Here is a 12,368-nt window from a genome sequence, read left to right as displayed (position 1 = left end):
CAGCTGGTGCAAGACAATTCTCGGCAAGGACCAGGATGATGATGGTATTTACACTTGTCACACAGGGGAAGGTTACCAGCATATTTACTGGTAGGAGTTGAAGCTGTGGATCCCATGACAGAAACTGCAGTAACAGGAGTAACAGTAGCAGCATGGACTGCTACCGTCTGATGTTTCTTGGAAGATCCTTGAGAAGATTGACCCTTCTTCTTTTTCCAGAATTTCCTCTTTTCACCACTCCTTTGAGTCGATTCAGAAGTGGTAGTGATTTCCTTAACGTCGTCGCTGTGATCAATCAGAATTTGAGCCAAAGTCTTAGCACTATCATAAGTATTCGGACGAGCAGCCAAAACATGACTCTCTGTCGGTTGAGATAACCCCCAAATGAACCTTTCGATCTTTTTGTTTTCAGGAGTGACTAATCCCGGGCAGAGAAGTGCGAGGTCATCAAATCGGGAAGTATACGCAGCAACGTTAGAACCTTTCATCTTTAAGTTCCACAGCTCGTGTTCTAATTTTTGCATTTCGCCACGGGGGCAGTACTCAGTGATGAGAAGTTCTTTCATGGCCTCCCAGCCCATGGCATTGGCTACAGGTAAGGTCAGAGATTTGACTCGGCCATTCCACCAAGTCAAGGCTTTATCATCGAAGGTACAAGCCGCAAATTTAACTTTATCAGACTCTGCACAAGCATAGATTTCGAAGATGGATTCGATTTTCTCGAACCATCGGGATAAAGATATGACACCTCCAGTGCCATTAAAGGATGTTGGTTTCGCGTTCATGAAATCCTTATAAGAATTTCCTCTTTGGTGCCCCTGACTACCCTCAAGGTTTTGAGATTGAGAACCACCTCCTGAACTTTTAGAGTTCATCTGCGACATAGCTGCTACCATTGCAGCTGTCATCATCGTTTGGAGTGATGCTAGGTCAAACTGGGGAGGGGGTGGCGGCGAAGAGGGACTATCGTTGTTCTTTGAGCTGGGTCTTTTTCTTGGAGGCATCTTGATCTAAAAAGATCAGGAAAGAAAGGATCATAAGTCCTCTGAATTGAATCAAGAGATATGGGACAGGAGATATCTCATCAAGGCAATTATAGCATCATACTAAGCGAATAAGCAGAAAGGAGTTATATATATATATATAGAACATTTTATCACAAGAGTAATAATCAAGGATTAACGCGTATACAAGAATTTCTACAAAGGAACGACTCAAGAAATACTCCCATAGTATTTCATGGTTTGCTGCAGCGACGATTTGTTGTTTGGGATATTGGGTAACTTTTTGGGCATGCCGTATATTACAGTCACTCCCAAGCACATGTTGGCCATGTCTCGAATGAATATAGTTGGCCAGGCTATATTGACCCTAGACACGACTACATAACTGCCCAGGTTTAACCATAGTACACAATACCCAAATACTTATGTTCGGTTCTACTTGTAGTTACGGATAGCGACGATTCGGTATACTTGTATACTTTTTGAAAATACTTGTAGTTTGAAGATACTTTTAATTCAGAGCACTTAGGCCCCTTTAGTGTTTATAGTTTTATACCATGTAAGGTTTGGTATACTTCATTCACTATAAACAAGGGCTCTGATACCAATCTGTCACACCCCGAAAACCGAAGGCGGAAACATTTCCGGGGTTGACTCCACGTTGAGTATCAAATCCAATGCACATAGTAAGTAAAGTAAAACAACCATTACATTACATTATAAAGTTTTACAGTTGTTTCAAAAGTAAAGTTTGTACAGTTGTAATACATAGTATATATAGACAAAATGAAACGGGTCTTCATGTACTCCATCTTCTGATCAAAAGAAATCTTCGGGTACCTGTTCTAACGCTGACCTGAGAACACAAGCGGTTTGAAAATCAGCATAAAGCTGGTGAGTTCTTAAACGATTTTTGTTGTGAACATGATTTGAGTTTCCTTTCTGTTTTCTGAAATGTTGTATGCACCAAGAAAATCCCATATTTTCTTAATAGTTAGTTATTGATTCACAAATGAAAGGTATGATAAGTTTGTACATTGAAAAAAACCATGTTTATTCATGTGAAAATGTATAGTTGGTTATCTGACTGATTAAACTGATCTGTTTGCTTATCATGTGTTACCAGGAAAGTCCCATACTTTCCTTATTGTGTATTACAAATTGTAAAAGATGTAATGTTATCCAGTTTGTTACTCTTTCTAGTTAGGTAAGTGTTACCCAGAAAAACCCCATGCTTTCCTGCATGTTGGTTTCAAATGTAAACGATGTAAAGATGTAAAAGATGCAATTGTGATTGGTTTCCATGTTTTCCCCAGGAAAGTCCCGTACTTTCCTGAATGTTGGTTACAGTGTTACGAAAGATGTGAAGGATGTAAAAGATGTATAAAGTGATTCATTATTACTATATGTAAATCTCTGTTATCCTAATTGCGAGTTCCATAACCATACAATAGACTAAAATCTGTGGCAATAAGTAGTCCACATGTGGCAATAAGTCGTCCACATACTTATGACTTTCGTCACCCTTGAACCATTTCGGTTCGGCTGTAGCTAGCAGCCAGGTGTGGGGTAGTCAGCCCCGTATAGATCTATACACTCAAGTCACACTCTCTAAATACCAGAGATTCTGGTTATGGGTGTAGTCCTCCACTCGCGTACCTTGATGGAGTGTTCTCCAAGGACGTGTCTCCAATTATACAGGATTAACAAATTTACAAGTAATAATATGATAGTCCTCCACTCGCGTATAAATGTGGAGCGTTACCGAGGACAAAACAGTGTACAGGTATTATATTCAAATGTCTTATGTAATGCTTTTAACTGATAAAATGTGGAAAATCATTTGTGAATTATATGTAAAACATAACTGTTTAAAGACCTATTTCACAAATATATGTTACGTGATCTGCATGTTCAAATGGTTATCAGTTGTGGTAATCAGTAATAAAAGCATATGAATTATAAAACACACATTTGAAAACATGTTTTGAGTACGAGAATTTCCTTGTACTTTGCTTGTGTTCCCCCCCCCCCCCTAAAAACAGTGAAAACAGTGAAAAAGGGTAGGGGTATGAACTCACCGGACTCGGAAACGTGTCGGTTTTGAGTGCTAGACGTTGGTTCGGTGTTTGATTACTCGCGATGACCCTATGTAAAATGAAATAATGTCCATATATATACAATTAGGGATACATTCACTAATCATATGGAACATTACACTCCAATGAGGTTAAACACCTTAAAATGAGCGTTTGGAGTGACCCGGGTGGCGTTTAAGGACTTGTAAAGGCACTAGGGACTTGGGACTTGAGTTTACTCTCCATAAGTAAACATTTAAATGAGTTTACAACCACAAAACACACACATACATGAGTTTACGGCCGTAAACTCATGTAGGTGTGGTTTTGGGTGTTTAAATGGCTTAAATGGCTTACATGGACATGGGAAATGATTCTAGGCTTTGTTCTAAATGCATGGAATGGATTGAAATCACTAAAATGATAAATGTTATGGGAGTTTACGGCCTAGTATAGGCTCCTGGCCGTAAACTCCTTAATCCTTATGAAAATGATGTTAAATGTTGTTAAAACAAATCACATGTGATTCTAAAAATTCCCACAAGCCTAGAAATGAGTTTGCAAGTGACATATAAGGGATTTATGGAGTTTACGGCCCATGAAACCCCCTTCATGGCCGTAAACTCTAATATGACAAGCTACAATGTGTTTCAAGGCCTGAAACTAGCATAGAATGGCTTCTAAAATTCATCTAAGGGCTGTAGGGGTGTTTAGTTTGCATTCTAACACCAAAGATTTTGGAGTTTACGGCCCAAGAACATGTCTTGGCCGTAAACTCTTAAAAACCCCATAAAAGATGTGTTTAAGGCCTTTAAAGTATTTTTGGTTGGTCCCTTGATTTATTCCAAAGCTTTTGGTGGTGTTGGATGGCTTTCTAACACCTTAGAATTGGTTTTATGTCAAGTTTTGGGGAGTTTACGGCCCAAGCACTATCCTTGGCCGTAAACTCATCTAAGTCCCCCAAAAATCATGTTTCAAGTGTCCAAATGCTAATACCAAGGTCCTATAATTCATATCTAAGCCATAGAGGTGATTTGGAAGGGTATAAGGGCATGAAAAACCCCATTAACATGAGTTTACGGCCTAAGCTTATGCCTTGGCCGTAAACTCCTTCAAAGTCCTCAAAATCAAAGATTTACATGTTCTAAGTCCATGACTTGAAGTCCTTTAGCCATACCTAAAGTCCAATTGAGTTTTGGAATGAGTTTAAGAGTTTAAAACCCCATAAAATGGAGTTTACGGCCCAAGCTTGCTCCTTGGCCGTAAACTCATGTTCTTGACCCCAAAACTCAATTAATTCATCAATTTGAAGGCTAAAGATGATGAATAACATGCTAGAGAGGTTACCTTAAACATTTGAAGCCTTAAACTTGTGATTTGGACCTTAATTCTAGCTTGGAGGAGAGAGGTTGTAAGAGTTTTGTGTGAATTTGGCCAAAGGCTTCAAATGGAGTCTAAATCATGTTTATATAGTGTTCGGGAATTGGACACGATAGAATTCTACCCGATACCGACGTTAAATGAGGTTTTTGGTCGTACCCGATTGAGTTAACGTAACCCAATATGGTAATTTCTAGAAATATTCCGATCACTAAAGTTGGGTGTTAAAATGATTTCTAAATGTATTAAGACACCCATTAAGTCATTTTAAATCAATATAAATTAATGACTTAATAAAATGGCGAATATTGGAAACGAAATTGAAAATGACATTTGGTTGATCGGATCGAATTACAAGTTGTGGTACAAGAATTGACATGAAATTTCGGGTTGTTACATAAGACATGAAGTTGGAGTAGAAAATCTCGTAACAGCAAACAAAATCTCTCACTGTGATGATTATCTCATAAGTGATTGATTCTTCATATTATTCTTTTCCTCCCTGAATAAAATCATCACCTTATAAGATTATATATTTACATCTTCACTACAAATATTGGAAATGTTGACCATGGTGCTTGTATAGACTATGTTTCCAATAAGACTTTGCATGTCGGAAATTCAAGCTCGAAAACTCCATTTCCAATGCTCCACAATAAGGGAGATTTTGGAATACAAAATTCATTGACGGATTCCATTCCGGAATCCGAATGGCATAATTACTTCCTTGGCAACACTTTTGGAACCGAGTTAAAACCATATATAAATTTGAAGATTTTTCAAAATAATTCATACATAAGGAAGATGAAGAAGGGAATCTCCCACTCCAGTTTGCACAAACCAGAATAGAATTAACCCCTTTTCGTCAACATCTCATCGCTAACTCTGTTCAAGAACATGGTGCGGATCAAATCACATAGAAAAGATGATGAAATCCCACGAAAAGATACATTGATGAGTCATCAAATTTAACTCTAAAGAATTTAAAGCAGAGAAAAGAGCATTGGCGGAGCTTTATTAGGGCAAGGGGCTGTGCGCCCCCTAATTTATTTGTTTATAAATAGTTCTTATAGTTTTATTTTATACATTTTAGGCCCAAAAATATAAAATTTTGGCTGGGTTTAAAACCGAAACCGAAACGGGGAAACCCAAGCACCCCGAGAAAAAAATTGGGTTACCCTAAAAAAAATTGGGATACCCCTTTACTTTGATCCTGGCTCCGCCACTGAGATTGCCTGATTCATAAATAGATGGGTCTTCTTTGCATCATCTGAATATTGTGGATTGATCAAGTATTTCCGTAGAAAAGTTCATGGATGTGTCCAGATTGCAAGTTTAAGGAGTAGTGGTTATGGTTTTTTGGAAGATTCAAAGGAGGCTTGGGAAGCTAGTAGAGAGCTTGTCTTGGGGAAGTGGGGCAGGTATTCTAATTTGATTAATATATCATAATTTTTATTTTTTTACTCAACATATTACAACTACAAATATCTATTTTCTCATATTTGTTGTATTTATCTTTTTGAAATACCATATTTGTAGGCACTTGATGTTTTAAGACATGAAGTTGGAGTAGAAAATCTCGTAACAGCAAACAAAATCTCTCACTATGATGATTATCTCATAAGTGATTGATTCTTCATATTATTCTTTTCCTCCCTGAATAAAATCATCACCTTATAAGATTATATATTTATATCTTCACTACAAATATTGGAAATGTTGACCATGGTGCTTGTATAGACTATGTTTCCAATAAGACTTTGCATGTCGGAAATTCAAGCTCGGAAACTCCATTTCCAATGCTCCACAATAAGGGAGATTTCGGAATACAAAATTCATTGACGGATTCCATTCCGAAATCCGAATGGCATAATTACATCCTTGGCAACACTTTTGGAACCGAGTTAAAACCATATATAAATTTGAAGATTTTTCAAAATAATTCATAGATAAGGAAGATGAAGAAGGGAATCTCCCACTCCAGTTTGCACAAACCAGAATGGAATTAACCCCTTTTCGTCAACATCTCATCGCTAACTCTGTTCAAGAACATGGTGCGGATCAAATCACATAGAAAAGATGATGAAATCCCACAAAAAGATACATTGATGATTCATCAAAATTAACTCTAAAGAATTTAAAGAAGAGAAAAGAGCATTGGTGGAGCTTTATTAGGGCAAGGGGGCTGTGCCCTCCCCTCCTAATTTATTTGTTTATAAATAGTTCTTATAGTTTCATTTTATATATTTTAGGCCAAAAAATATAAAATTTTGGCTGGGTTTAAAACCGAAACCGAACCGGGGAAACCCAAGCACCCCGGGAAAAAATTGGGTTACCCTAAAAAAAATTGGGATACCCCTTTACTTTGATCCTGGCTCTGCCACTGAGATTGCCTGATTCATAAATAGATGGGTCTTCTTTGCATCATCTGAATATTGTGGATTGATCAAGTATTTCCGTAGAAAAGTTCATGGATGTGTCCAGATTGCAAGTTTAAGGAGTAGTGGTTATGGTTTTTTGGAAGATTCAAAGGAGGCTTGGGAAGCTAGTAGAGAGCTTGTCTTGGGGAAGTGGGGCAGGTATTCTAATTTGATTAATATATCATAATTTTTATTTTTTTACTCAACATATTACAACTACAAATATCTATTTTCTCATATTTGTTGTATTTATCTTTATGAAATACCATATTTGTAGGCACTTGATGTTTTAAGACATGAAGTTGGAGTAGAAAATCTCGTAACAGCAAACAAAATCTCTCACTGTGATGATTATCTCATAAGTGATTGATTCTTCATATTATTCTTTTCCTCCCTGAATAAAATCATCACCTTATAAGATTATATATTTACATCTTCACTACAAATATTGGAAATGTTGACCATGGTGCTTGTATAGACTATGTTTCCAATAAGACTTTGCATGTCGGAAATTCAAGCTCGAAAACTCCATTTCCAATGCTCCACAATAAGGGAGATTTCGGAATACAAAATTCATTGACGGATTCCATTCCGGAATCCGAATGGCATAATTACTTCCTTGGCAACACTTTTGGAACCGAGTTAAAACCATATATAAATTTGAAGATTTTTCAAAATAATTCATAGATAAGGAAGATGAAGAAGGGAATCTCCCACTCCAGTTTGCACAAACCAGAATGGAATTAACCCCTTTTCGTCAACATCTCATCGCTAACTCTGTTCAAGAACATGGTGCGGATCAAATCACATAGAAAAGATGATGAAATCCCACGAAAAGATACATTGATGAGTCATCAAAATTAACTCTAAAGAATTTAAAGCAGAGAAAAGAGCATTGGCGGAGCTTTATTAGGGCAAGGGGGCTGTGCGCCCCCTAATTTATTTGTTTATAAATAGTTCTTATAGTTTTATTTTATACATTTTAGGCCCAAAAATATAAAATTTTGGCTGGGTTTAAAACCGAAACCGAAACGGGGAAACCCAAGCACCCCGAGAAAAAAATTGGGTTACCCTAAAAAAAATTGGGATACCCTTTTACTTTGATCCTGGCTCCGCCACTGAGATTGCCTGATTCATAAATAGATGGGTCTTCTTTGCATCATCTGAATATTGTGGATTGATCAAGTATTTCCGTAGAAAAGTTCATGGATGTGTCCAGATTGCAAGTTTAAGGAGTAGTGGTTATGGTTTTTTGGAAGATTCAAAGGAGGCTTGGGAAGCTAGTAGAGAGCTTGTCTTGGGGAAGTGGGGCAGGTATTCTAATTTGATTAATATATCATAATTTTTATTTTTTTACTCAACATATTACAACTACAAATATCTATTTTCTCATATTTTTTGTATTTATCTTTTTGAAATACCATATTTGTAGGCACTTGATGTTTTAAGACATGAAGTTGGAGTAGAAAATCTCGTAACAGCAAACAAAATCTCTCACTATGATGATTATCTCATAAGTGATTGATTCTTCATATTATTCTTTTCCTCCCTGAATAAAATCATCACCTTATAAGATTATATATTTATATCTTCACTACAAATATTGGAAATGTTGACCATGGTGCTTGTATAGACTATGTTTCCAATAAGACTTTGCATGTCGGAAATTCAAGCTCGGAAACTCCATTTCCAATGCTCCACAATAAGGGAGATTCCGGAATACAAAATTCATTGACGGATTCCATTCCGAAATCCGAATGGCATAATTACATCCTTGGCAACACTTTTGGAACCGAGTTAAAATCATATATAAATTTGAAGATTTTTCAAAATAATTCATAGATAAGGAAGATGAAGAAGGGAATCTCCCACTCCAGTTTGCACAAACGAGAATGGAATTAACCCCTTTTCGTCAACATCTCATCGCTAACTCTGTTCAAGAACATGGTGCGGATCAAATCACATAGAAAAGATGATGAAATCCCACAAAAAGATACATTGATGATTCATCAAAATTAACTCTAAAGAATTTAAAGAAGAGAAAAGAGCATTGGTGGAGCTTTATTAGGGCAAGGGGGCTGTGCCCTCCCCTCCTAATTTATTTGTTTATAAATAGTTCTTATAGTTTCATTTTATACATTTTAGGCCAAAAAATATAAAATTTTGGCTGGGTTTAAAACCGAAACCGAACCGGGGAAACCCAAGCACCCCGGGAAAAAATTGGGTTACCCTAAAAAAAATTGGGATACCCCTTTACTTTGATCCTGGCTCTGCCACTGAGATTGCCTGATTCATAAATAGATGGGTCTTCTTTGCATCATCTGAATATTGTGGATTGATCAAGTATTTCCGTAGAAAAGTTCATGGATGTGTCCAGATTGCAAGTTTAAGGAGTAGTGGTTATGGTTTTTTGGAAGATTCAAAGGAGGCTTGGGAAGCTAGTAGAGAGCTTGTCTTGGGGAAGTGGGGCAGGTATTCTAATTTGATTAATATATCATAATTTTTATTTTTTTACTCAACATATTACAACTACAAATATCTATTTTCTCATATTTGTTGTATTTATCTTTATGAAATACCATATTTGTAGGCACTTGATGTTTTAAGACATGAAGTTGGAGTAGAAAATCTCGTAACAGCAAACAAAATCTCTCACTGTGATGATTATCTCATAAGTGATTGATTCTTCATATTATTCTTTTCCTCCCTGAATAAAATCATCACCTTATAAGATTATATATTTACATCTTCACTACAAATATTGGAAATGTTGACCATGGTGCTTGTATAGACTATGTTTCCAATAAGACTTTGCATGTCGGAAATTCAAGCTCGAAAACTCCATTTCCAATGCTCCACAATAAGGGAGATTTCGGAATACAAAATTCATTGACGGATTCCATTCCGGAATCCGAATGGCATAATTACTTCCTTGGCAACACTTTTGGAACCGAGTTAAAACCATATATAAATTTGAAGATTTTTCAAAATAATTCATAGATAAGGAAGATGAAGAAGGGAATCTCCCACTCCAGTTTGCACAAACCAGAATGGAATTAACCCCTTTTCGTCAACATCTCATCGCTAACTCTGTTCAAGAATATGGTGCGGATCAAATCACATAGAAAAGATGATGAAAACCCACAAAAAGATACATTGATGAGTCATCAAAATTAACTCTAAAGAATTTAAAGAAGAGAAAAGAGCATTGGCGGAGCTTTATTAGGGCAAGGGGGCTGTGCCCGCCCCCCTAATTTATTTGTTTATAAACAGTTCTTATAGTTTCATTTTATACATTTTAGGCCCAAAAATATAAAATTTTGGTTGGGTTTAAAACCGAAACCGAACCGTGGAAACCCAAGCACCCCGGGAAAAAAATTAGGTTACCCTAAAAAAAAATTGGGATACCCCTTTGTTTTGATCCTGGCTCCGCCAGTGAGATTGCCTGATTCATAAATAGATGGGTCTTCTTTGCATCATCTGAATATTGTGGATTGATCAAGTATTTCCATAGAAAAGTTCATGGATGTGTCCAGATTGCAAGTTTAAGGAGTAGTGGTTATGGTTTTTTGGAAGATTCAAAGGAGGCTTGGGAAGCTAGTAGAGAGCTTGTCTTGGGGAAGTGGGGCAGGTATTCTAATTTGATTAATATTTCATAATTTTTATTTTTTTACTCAACATATTACAACTACAAATATCTATTTTCTCATATTTGTTGTATTTATCTTTATGAAATACCATATTTGTAGGCACTTGATGTTTTAAGACATGAAGTTGGAGTAGAAAATCTCGTAACAGCAAACAAAATCTCTCACTGTGATGATTATCTCATTTGTGATTGATTCTTCATATTATTCTTTTCCTCCCTGAATAAAATCATCACCTTATAAGATTATATATTTACATCTTCACTACAAATATTGGAAATGTTGACCATGGTGCTTGTATAGACTATGTTTCCAGTAAGACTTTGCATGTCGGAAATTCAAGCTCGAAAACTCCATTTCCAATGCTCCACAATAAGGGAGATTTCGGAATACAAAATTAATTGACGGATTCCATTCCGAAATCCGAATGGCATAATTACATCCTTGGCAACACTTTTGGAACCGAGTTAAAACCATATATAAATTTGATGATTTTTCAAAATAATTCATAGATAAGGAAGATGAAGAAGGGAATCTCCCACTCCAGTTTGCACAAACCAGAATGGAATTAACCCCTTTTCGTCAACATCTCATCGCTAACTCTGTTCAAGAACATGGTGCGGATCAAATCACATAGAAAAGATGATGAAATCCCACAAAAAGATACATTGATGATTCATCAAAATTAACTCTAAAGAATTTAAAGAAGAGAAAAGAGCATTGGTGGAGCTTTATTAGGGCAAGGGGGCTGTGCCCTCCCCTCCTAATTTATTTGTTTATAAATAGTTCTTATAGTTTCATTTTATACATTTTAGCCCAAAAAATATAAAATTTTGGCTGGGTTTAAAACCGAAACCGAACCGGGGAAACCCAAGCACCCCGGGAAAAAATTGGGTTACCCTAAAAAAAATTGGGATACCCCTTTACTTTGATCCTGGCTCCGCCACTGAGATTGCCTGATTCATAAATAGATGGGTCTTCTTTGCATCATCTGAATATTGTGGATTGATCAAGTATTTCCGTAGAAAAGTTCATGGATGTGTCCAGATTGCAAGTTTAAGGAGTAGTGGTTATGGTTTTTTGGAAGATTCAAAGGAGGCTTGGGAAGCTAGTAGAGAGCTTGTCTTGGGGAAGTGGGGCAGGTATTCTAATTTGATTAATATATCATAATTTTTATTTTTTTACTCAACATATTACAACTACAAATATCTATTTTCTCATATTTGTTGTATTTATCTTTATGAAATACCATATTTGTAGGCACTTGATGTTTTAAGACATGAAGTTGGAGTAGAAAATCTCGTAACAGCAAACAAAATCTCTCACTGTGATGATTATCTCATAAGTGATTGATTCTTCATATTATTCTTTTCCTCCCTGAATAAAATCATCACCTTATAAGATTATATATTTACATCTTCACTACAAATATTGGAAATGTTGACCATGGTGCTTGTATAGACTATGTTTCCAATAAGACTTTGCATGTCGGAAATTCAAGCTCGAAAACTCCATTTCCAATGCTCCACAATAAGGGAGATTTCGGAATACAAAATTCATTGACGGATTCCATTCCGGAATCCGAATGGCATAATTACTTCCTTGGCAACACTTTTGGAACCGAGTTAAAACCATATATAAATTTGAAGATTTTTCAAAATAATTCATAGATAAGGAAGATGAAGAAGGGAATCTCCCACTCCAGTTTGCACAAACCAGAATGGAATTAACCCCTTTTCGTCAACATCTCATCGCTAACTCTGTTCAATAATATGGTGCGGATCAAATCACATAGAAAAGATGATGAAAACCCACAAAAAGATACATTGATGAGTCATC

The sequence above is a fragment of the Lactuca serriola genome, chromosome 6 (genome assembly GCF_051521515.1).
Source record: "Lactuca serriola cultivar US96UC23 chromosome 6, Lser_US96UC23_V15, whole genome shotgun sequence".
Lineage (NCBI taxonomy): Eukaryota > Viridiplantae > Streptophyta > Magnoliopsida > Asterales > Asteraceae > Lactuca > Lactuca serriola.
The sequence above is the reverse complement of the archived record's forward strand: the minus strand, read 5'-3'. Positions refer to the sequence as shown.